This window comes from Dipodomys ordii, unplaced genomic scaffold (assembly GCF_000151885.1).
Source record: "Dipodomys ordii isolate 6190 unplaced genomic scaffold, Dord_2.0 Scaffold75, whole genome shotgun sequence".
In the NCBI taxonomy this organism is placed as follows: Eukaryota; Metazoa; Chordata; class Mammalia; order Rodentia; family Heteromyidae; genus Dipodomys; species Dipodomys ordii.
In genome coordinates this window covers 5531170-5540605 of record NW_012267291.1, presented here as the reverse complement: position 1 = coordinate 5540605, position 9436 = coordinate 5531170, and positions in this window count along the sequence as shown.

Below are 9436 nucleotides of genomic sequence, written 5' to 3'. Positions count from 1 at the left end.
AGCCGCCCCGGGCCCCACGAGCCTGGGCCCAGGCCGCCCTGAAGCCCGTGCTGGGGAGCTGCCCAGGCGTGGCCCCTGGAAGGAGGCGTGGCTTCAGGGAGGAGGCGTGGCCCCTGGGAGGAGGCGTGGCTTCATGGAGGAGGCGTGGCCCCTGGGAGGAGGCGTGGCTCCAGGGAGGAGGCGTGGCCCCTGGGAGGAGGCGTGGCCCCTGGGAGGAGGCGTGGCTCCAGGGAGGAGGGGCATGGCCCAGGGAGAAGGCGTGGCCCAGAGAAAGGTGGGGCGAGGTCGGGGCTGGGGAGCAGTCTGGGGCCAGCCCAGGTCCCCCGTCCTGGGTGGGGTGGAGCCGTGAACGTCAGTTTCCTTGGCGCCTTCCTTTTTTATCCACGCGAAGGCAGAGGGGCCGCCATCTCCAAGGCACCCGCATCTCCAGATGGCGCCACAGATGGCACACGAGCTGCCCGCCTGGGCCTCGTGGCGCGCTGTCCCCACCGCCACCCCGCGGTGGGGACAGCGCGGGGCTGGAAACTTGCGCGGCTTTTGTGTTAACACAAAAGCCGCGCAAGTTTCCAGCCCCGCGCTGTCCCCACCGCCACAGCCCGGTGGCGTCTGAGCCCTGCAGGGCTGGGGTGGCCGTGCACAGCCACGGGGGGCTGAGGTGGCCACATGTGTCACAGGGGGCTGGGGTGTCCATGCCCGCCACGGGGCGGGGGGTTGGGGAGGATGGCCACACATGCTGTGGGTGGCTGTGGGCAGGATGGCCACACGTGGCCCCTGGGACTTGTGAGAAGGACACGGTATCGTTGGGGTCAGAGGAGACGGGAGGAAGAAATTCTCAGGTGGGACGCGGGAGCCCGTGGGCTGCCAGCACCGTGGCCATCCCAGCAGTGAAGTTGTGTGACAGTCAATTTGTCACACGAGCAACAGGAGCAGTACAGAGCGTCTGTTCACTCACTGCAGATGTGGTGATTCTGTGGTTGTGGTTTGGTTTTGTACTGGCGCTGGGGCTTGAACTCAGGGCCGGGGTGCTGTCCTTGAGCTTTTTTGATCAAGGCTAGTTCTCTCCCACTTGAGCCGCAGCTCGACCTCCAGCTTCTTGGTGGTTAATGAGAGATAAGAGCCTCATGGACTTTCCTGATTTCAACCACAATTCTCAGATCTCCTGAGTAGCTAGGATTACAGGTGTAAGCCACCGATGCCTGGCCCACTGTTAGTTTTGTTAAATAGTTTTATTGGTACATAGCCGCAAACGTTCATTCTGAGTTTTCCATGCTTGCTTGTATTGTGGGAAAGTGGAACAGAGTCATTTTAACAGAGGCCTACCAAGAGTAAAATACACTCTGGTCCTTGATAGGAAGAGTTGGCATCTTCCTCCGGGTGAAGGCCCCCCAGGCTCAAAGGCCGCTGACCGGAGCGCACAGTGCCTGGCTTCACACCACCTTTCCCTGGGGACAGCCGGGTGGTGCAGGGCAGTCCCGGCGGTCGGAGCTGGCCGGTCGGAGTCCGCGTCATTGGGAGGCCTTGGGCTTTGAGCTAAGTGAGGGGTGCCTTTCTGCTTCCCAGCAGAGCAGCCCAGGGAGGAGGGCACGCACGAAGGGCAGCTGCAGCGGTTCAGGAGTTCCGGCTGTCCCGCAGGCCCAGGTTCCAGGGGCCCTTTAAGAGGAAGGGCCTGGGGGAGGCGGGTAGGTCATTAGGAAGCTGCTCACTCCTGCCTTGCACTCCACAGCTCTTCAGCATAGCTCTGGCTCTGATGCTGCCCTCCCTGGGTCCACCCCAGAGGCTGGACACCCCAACACCGGGAGCTACGCCCCGCTCTGCTTTCTAAAGCGGCAGCCTTGGGCACTTGGTTATAGAAACAGAAAATGGACCAAGATGCTTCTGTAGGTTTTGTTCGCCAGCCTTACATGTGGCCAAAGTCACTGCTGAGACTCCAGCAATCACCCCCCCTTCCTCTGTGCCCCTCCGCCCCCCGCCCCCCCCCGCAGGCAGTTCCCCTCCGTGACCAGGCTGGATGGTGGAGCAGAAATGGCCACAGCTGAGCACCTTTGTCCCGTCCCGTCCCGTCCCGTCCCTCCCGCATCCTGCCGCCGTCTTGCTCGTAGCCCAGCGCCAGGCCTGTGGAGCCGTGTCGTTTACCAGGTGCAAGCCACGCGCCGTCACGAAGCTGAGACATCCACGCTGTGGTTGAAGGCGCGTGGAGCAGCAGCAGGTGGGTCTCGCTCTGACGCGTGGGGGGGGTGCTAGCAACACGTCCACGGGGGAAAATGACTCCAGAGTGACGCGGCCCGCGCCCGAGACATCTGCTGCGCGTTCTCGCTAGGACCTGGTGCGTCACCTGAGTGTCGCGTTCGCCGTTTTCCGCGTGGGACCCGCTCCTCAGTGCGTGGCGCAGCGTCACGCTGACTCGTGCGCTCACCGCCCCGGCCCGGGCATTAGATCGTTAGATGTGCTCGGCCGCCCACGCCCTTGGAGGAACAGTTCTCAACCCTGCGGGGCTCCGGCCTTGGCAGGGTGGGCTGTGGAGGTGCGGGACCCCGTCACGGTGAGCCCTGGGCAAAACACGTGAGGAGGCGCGTGCTGCTTCTCGCCATGAGATGTAGTCTCGGGAACTTCCCTGCATCGTCTAGCCCGCAACTGTGATCTTGGCCTGAGCCTTGCACACACCGTGGGAGCCACGATGCTTGGCTGTTAGGTTGAGAAAGGGTCTCTGGACATGAACTGCTGTCTCAGGATGAAGGGAGGCGTCTGGGGTGAGTGTGTGTGTGTGTGTGTGTCAGGAAGGAGCGAGGACACCTTCACCCGCCGTGCCTGAACCCTTCCACGGGGGTGGGGTGGGGTGGGGGGCTGATGGGTTGGGGGACTTCCTCACCCGTGACCCTGGTCATGAGCATGGTCGCTGTGCGGCTCCTGCTCTGGAGACCAGCAGAGAGGAGAGGCCCAGGCCGGGCCAGGCTGGGCCAGTGAAGGCCCTGTGGGCCACCCACACCTTTCAGAAACTGGGTTTGGCCGGGACTAAGGAAGGTGGCTGCTGGTGAGGGTGTGGTTCGCATGGGGCGCGGCAGGATGGCTGTGGGAGCTGGGGGGAGGTGTGGGGGAGTGCTGTAGATTTGGGTGCAGAGCCGTCAGACAGCCGAGCAGGCTCTGCTGCAGGCAGCTGAGAGGATGGGATGGGGCGCGAGACCTGTGCCCCGGCTGCAGCAAGCGGGCCCTTTCCGGAAGCCCTGCCGGTGGGCGCCCCTGCTGCAGGGCTGCGGTCCCAGAGTCAGCAAGGACACCGCCACTCGTGTCTGTCAGTAGGCGGGCTGTGGTCAGCCTGGGCTCCAGGGCCAGGCCCCGGGGCCTGCGGACAGTCAGGGGTGTCCGTCAGAGTCCTGAGGAGATCTGGGGGGAGGGGAGGGCTGGAAGGGGGAGGGGGACCCTCCCTCCCTGCAGGGCTGTGACTCTGGGGGGGGGGAGGCCAAGGTCCTGGTCAGGTCCTGGTGGAGGCCGGGAAAGGGAGCCTAGCAGGGCCTCGTAGGAAAGGCATGGGCGCCCTCTTGTGGCCACCTGGAGAAAGCTCGCACTGGGCCCAGAGGTCCCGACGGAGGCAGATCCTGGCCAGCCATGCTGGATGGAGCTGGAGGGGAGACTGCAACGAGGGGGAGGCTGGGCCTGGAGTGGAGGCTGTGCCCAGGGGGAGGCTGGGCCTGGAGTGGAGGCTGTGCCCAGGGGGAGGCTGGGCCTGGAGTGGAGGCTGGGCCTGGAGTGGAGGCTGTGCCCAGGGGGAGGCTGGGCCTGGAGTGGAGGCTGTGCCCAGGGGGAGGCTGTGCCTGGAGTGGAGGCTGGGCCCAGGGGGAGGCTGGGCCTGGAATGGAGGCTGGACACAGGGGGAGGCTGGGCCTGGAGTGGAGGCTGTGCCCAGGGGGAGGCTGGGCCTGGAATGGAGGCTGGACCCAGGGGGAGGCTGGGCCTGGAGTGGAGGCTGTGCCCAGGGGGAGGCTGGGCCTGGAGTGGAGGCTGGGCCCACGGGGAGGCTGGGCCTGGAGTGGAGGCTGGGCCCAGGGGGAGACTGGGCCTGACCTGGCCTCTGCACCACACGGCCAGGATGACCTTGAGTGCCCCTCGCAGATGCTACCTCAGCCCTTTGGCCTCTCGCCGGGTCGGCCCCATTCCCACGCTCCCTGGGATGCGGGGTCATTTGTCCAGTCGCGCTGTGTCTGGCCTGAGCCCTCGTGCAGTCAGGGACCAGAGGCCCAGTGTGGCCGCCAGCCTTGATCCTAGTGACTGGAGGCAGAAGCAGGAGGATCTGAAGTCGAGAGCTAACTCAGGTGAAGTCAAGAAGACCCTCCCTCAAAAGCAAAATGAAGACGAGCCGCGTGCAGTGGCTCCCGACTGTAATTCCATGTGTTGGAGGCGGAGGTGGAGGGTGTGGTTCAAGGTCAGCCCCAGTGTCTGGGGCGGTGGCCAGCACCTGTCCTCCCGCCACTCAGGGAAGCACAGCAGGAGGGTCACTGTCCAGGCTGACCTGGGCATCCAATAAGACCCTGTCTTGAAAGGAGCCAGTGCAAAAGGAGACTGCTGGAGTGGCCAAGTGGTAGAGAGCCTGCCTAGCAGGCTGGTCCCACCGTCGCCGCATGATGACGTCAGACAGAGCGTAAGCCAGCCTCGGTTTAGCTCTGGAGACATCTTGGCTCTGACACCCGATTGGAGCTTCTCGGGCTGAGGAGGCCCACGCCACCTTCACTTTAATGGACGTGTTAAAAGGGGAATGCAGCTGGTGCCTCACGCCTGTAATCCCAGCATGCAGGAGATGGAGCGGTTCCAGGCCTGAAACCCTGTCTCGACCAACAACAGGTGTGGTGACTCACCCCGCTTAGGCAGGAAGTGAAAACGGGAGGATCAGCGTCCAGGCCATTCTGGGGGAAACGCGAGAACTAGAGAAAAGAAAGCGAAAGGGCTGGAGGTGTGGCCCCAGCAGCAGAGTGCCTGACTAGGAAGTGGGAAACTGAGATCAAACCAGAGGTGCTGAGTTCAGCACCCACGGTGGGTACTGGGGTAGCAGTGTTTGGGGGAGGGGCTTAGTGGGAGAATGCCGGCCTACTGTGTGCAAGTTGTTTTATTTAAAATTCAGTCTGAGCCCTAATTCCCCTGCATTCCCACGGCTCACCTAAGACTACGAATCTGTTGTTCTGTGCCATTTCTGGGGCTTGAACTCAGGACCTGGGCGCTGTCCCTGGGTTTTTTTGCTCCAGGCTGACACTCTACCACTGGAGCCACAGTAGAACTTCTGGTTTTTGTTCTTTTTTTTGGGGGGGGGTCAGGTCGTGGGGCCTGAACTCTGGGCCTGGGCGCTGTCCCTCAGCTCTTCAGCTCAAGGCTAGCGCTCTACCACTTGAGCCACAGTGCCACCTCTGGCTTTTTTCTTTTTGCTTATGTGGTGCTGAGGAATCGAACCCAGGGCCTCAGGCATGCAAGGCAAGCGCTCTACCACTGAGCCACCTTCCCAGCCCGCTTTTGTTCTTTTCTAGTTTAGTGGAGATAAGAGGCTCATGGACTTTCCTGCCTGGGCTTTGAACCGTGATCCTCAGATCAGCCTCCCGAGTGACGGGTGTGAGCGCGGGTGACCAGCCGGATCGGGGTTTTCTGTGAGGCCTTCCCACTTTCTTTGTAAATATTGACTCATTCAAATATTAGGGAGCCATTTCCGGCTCCGTGGCTGAGGGTTTGTGGCTTTTGGACAGAAAGCCATTGACACTCTCCCAGTTTGGGATTCCTGAGTCGAAAACAATCCTGGGATTCCAAGATCCCAGCAGGCTGGGCGGGCGGTGGAGGGCACAGGAGACCTGGCAGGCTGAGATCTGAGGGTTGTGGCTCGAAGCCAGCCGTGAGACTCATCTCCAGTTAACCATCAAAATGCCAGATGTGGCGCTGTGGCTCACATGGTAGAGCACCAGCCTTGAGTAAAAACAGCTCAGGGACAGTGCCCAGGCCTGAGTTCAAGCCCCTGTTCTCTCTGTCTCTATCATTTTCTCTCTCTCTCTCTCTCTCTCTCTGTCATACATACACACACACTATGAGCCGTGGGCACTCAGAGCCCTCCCCGGGGGGGGGCCTTGGAAGTGCTGTCCCCCCACAGTCTGCCATACTGGTGTCCGCGTGGCGTCTCTGCGCATGTGTGGAGTCGCGGTGCATGGCGCTGGTTCTCCAGTCTTCCATGAGATCTGAAAAGCTTGGTCAGGATGTTCCGGGAGCCACCGGGCTGCGGGCGGCTCAGTCGGGCTGCGGGCGGCTCGGTCGGTCCCCACCGTCCCCCCAGCCCTGGCCGGGCGCTGGAGGCCCGGGCCACGCCTTTCCCAGCCGCCCCTTCTTTGTGCATGAGACGGGAGGGGGCCACCCCAGAGGACACCCCAAAACCCCAGAGGACACCCCCAAAACCTTGGGCTAGGAGAGGCTGTCAGAGAAGCCAACCCACGGGAGTCTCTGCCTGCGAGCAGCCGCCAGGGCGGGGGTCCTCACCACGCACCCCGAGACCTGAGAGGCCCCTCTGGTGAAGTTGTCACGGGCTGAGCACACACAGAGGTGCTCAGACACACACAGACACACGCACAGACACACTGGACACAGACACAGATACACAGCCACATGGACACATGGACATATGCAGACACACACGTACAGACACAGAGACACATGGACGTACAGAGACACATGGTCACATGGACACAGACACAGACAGACGTACAGACACAGAGACATGGTCACATGGACACAGAGACACAGACAGACATACAGACACAGAGACACATGGTCACATGGACACAGAGACACAGACAGACATACAGACACAGAGACACATGGTCACATGGACACAGAGACACAGACAGACATACAGACACATGGACACAGACACAGACACACAGACGCACATGTCCCGCACACAGCCCCGCCGTCGGGCGGCAGGCGTGCTGTTAGAGGTGACAGTCTGCCTTCTTGAGCGCAGTTTGTCTGGCCGGGCCACGGGGCGGGCTTGGGGTTCTCCCCTGTGTGCCCTGCGCCGCAGCCAGCACGGCCCTCAGGAAGCCACACGTGCTGAGCCCCGGGCCACACCGTGCGTGGAGGCGAGCTTGAGCCTGGGAGGTCACAGGTGACGCGCCATCGCTGGAACTGACTCCACGGCCGAAACCCGCCTGTCCCGCTCGGAGACAGAGGGAAAGGTTGAAGTCTGCGCCCTTCCAGAAGAATGTTAGAGCAAGCTCAGGCGGTTCCGACACCCACGGGTGGCAGCCAGGCCGGAAAGAGCAGAGGCAGGGCTCGAACCCAGGCCTCAGCGTGGAGAGTCAGGTGCTGACCTTTGCCCACCAGCACCTTCCATCCAGAAGCTTCTCTGTCATCTTGAGGTGCGCCAAGCAGACTCAGAAGTCCTCGTGGGAGCATTTCAGATCCTAGAAAATGGAAACATGTGGCCGGGCGCTGGCGGCTCACGCCTGTCATCCCAGCTACTCAGGAGGCTGAGACCTGAGGATCATGGTTCAAAGCCAGCCCGGCAGGAAAGTCCATAAGACTCTATCTCCAGTTACCCAGCAAAAAGCCAGAAGTGGAGCTGCGGCCCAAGTGGCAGAGCATCAGCCTTGAGTGAAAAGGCTCAGGAACAGTGCCCAGATCCTGAGTTCAAGCCCCAGGACAGGCACTTAGAAAAGGAAGGGAAATAGGAAGGGAGGGAAGGAGGGAATGTGGGGAAATAGTGGGGGATGGGTGGAGATGGCCCGTATGTGTCTGCACGTGTGTGTGTACCCGTGTTTACCTGTGTGCAGGTTGAACCCTGTTTGCTCACAGGAGTCTGCACGCTGGCTGCGGGGAGAGGCCCCGCCCCACACAGCCCCGGGCTGTGCAATGCAGGGGCTGACACATTGCCACCAACCGTGGTGGTGAGGACGCAGCCCGCCTCCTGGGCCCTGCACCCCCCCAACACTCCGCACACAGCTGGGCTTGGAGCCAGCCGCGGGGCGGGGCGGGCGGGGCAGGCGGGAAAGCCGCGCCAGTGTCCGGGACCAGGCCTGGTCCTGGCGGAGGATCCCTCTGTGTCTGAGGCCGGGGTGGGGACGCGTCTGTCCCTGACCCTGGTGTCTGCGGTGGTGTCTGGCTCGGGGCAGGGTTTTGAACTGGGGCTCTGGTTACAGTAACCGCTGTAAAACCAGCCGGGCTGGGGGGGGGGGTGTGTACAGACAGCAGACATCCTGGCCGTGACCAGGAGACCACATGGCACCCGCATGCTCCGCGCTCGGCCTTTGAACATGCGTGTGTGTGCACACAGGCACACACGCTCACAGATGTGTGAGGACACTGGAGGCTCGTCTGGCCCTCCCTGAGCGCCGGGAACGGCCGGCGGGCCGATGGGCAGCGCCGGGGGCACTGCCGAGTTGATTCTATCCATGTTCTGCAGCCACATTCTGCACCGACGACCTGCTGTGCCACGTAGGGCAGCTTGCTCAGCCTCTCTGAGCCGCAGGCGTTTCGGAAGTCAGTGAGGAACAAGGCCAGGGTCAGGCCTGGGGAAAAGCCACTTGTTTGTGCCTCTTCCCCTCCCCCAGGGCCTAGCCAGGCATGGGACCCCGAATGTGCTCCTACTTAGGCCGTACTTGAAAATTTTCTGGGGAGCAGCTGTACTTCCACAGCATCCTTTACTGCCACACGTAGACTTTGTTTGCTAGTCCTGGGCTTGAACTCGGGGCCTGGGAGCTGATGGTTTCCACTCACAGCCATGAAGGGTGGTGAGCTGTAAAGTGGGGAGCCTCGGGGGGGAGGGGGTGCAGGAGGGGGAGCCAGAGGGGGGACACTCACCCCCACTCATGCTGCCGTTTTGAGGCTCTGCCCCGGACCCCATCACCAGCCCCTCCCAGCTGGGCCCGAGGCCCGGCTCAGAGCTCCTGGGGTCACGGGTGGCGTGGAGGCGTGCGCTGGCTGGGGTGGGGTGCGGTGCGCAGATGGTCACGGCCGTGTGTGGAGTCGCATCCAGAAGACGCGGCTCCCACGAGCTCTCTGCGGCTCACGCCCGCCATCCTGGCTGCTCGGGAGGCTGAGATCTGAGGCTCGCCGTTCAAAGCCAGCCCGGGCAGGAAAGTCGGTGAGACTCTGGTCTCTAATGAACCACCAAAAAGCCCGACGCTGTGACTCACACGGTAGAGAAGAAAAAGCTGAGGGACAGCGCCCAGGCCCCGAGTTCAAGTCCCAGGACTGGTTCAGAGGGAGAAAACGCCTTCCCCCGCCCATTCTGGTTTTAGTGCTGGGGATGGAGCCCAGGCCTCGCCCCGGCACCCAACTGAAGCTTCTAGAATCAGCTTTCCTCGCAGCCACGCGGCGTCTGGCTCTCCTTCCTCGCAGCTCTGGTCCCGTAGCAGTGCGCAGGCGCAGGCCAGCGGGGCTGCGTCCAGCGAAGCTTTATCACTGCGCAGGCGCAGGCCAG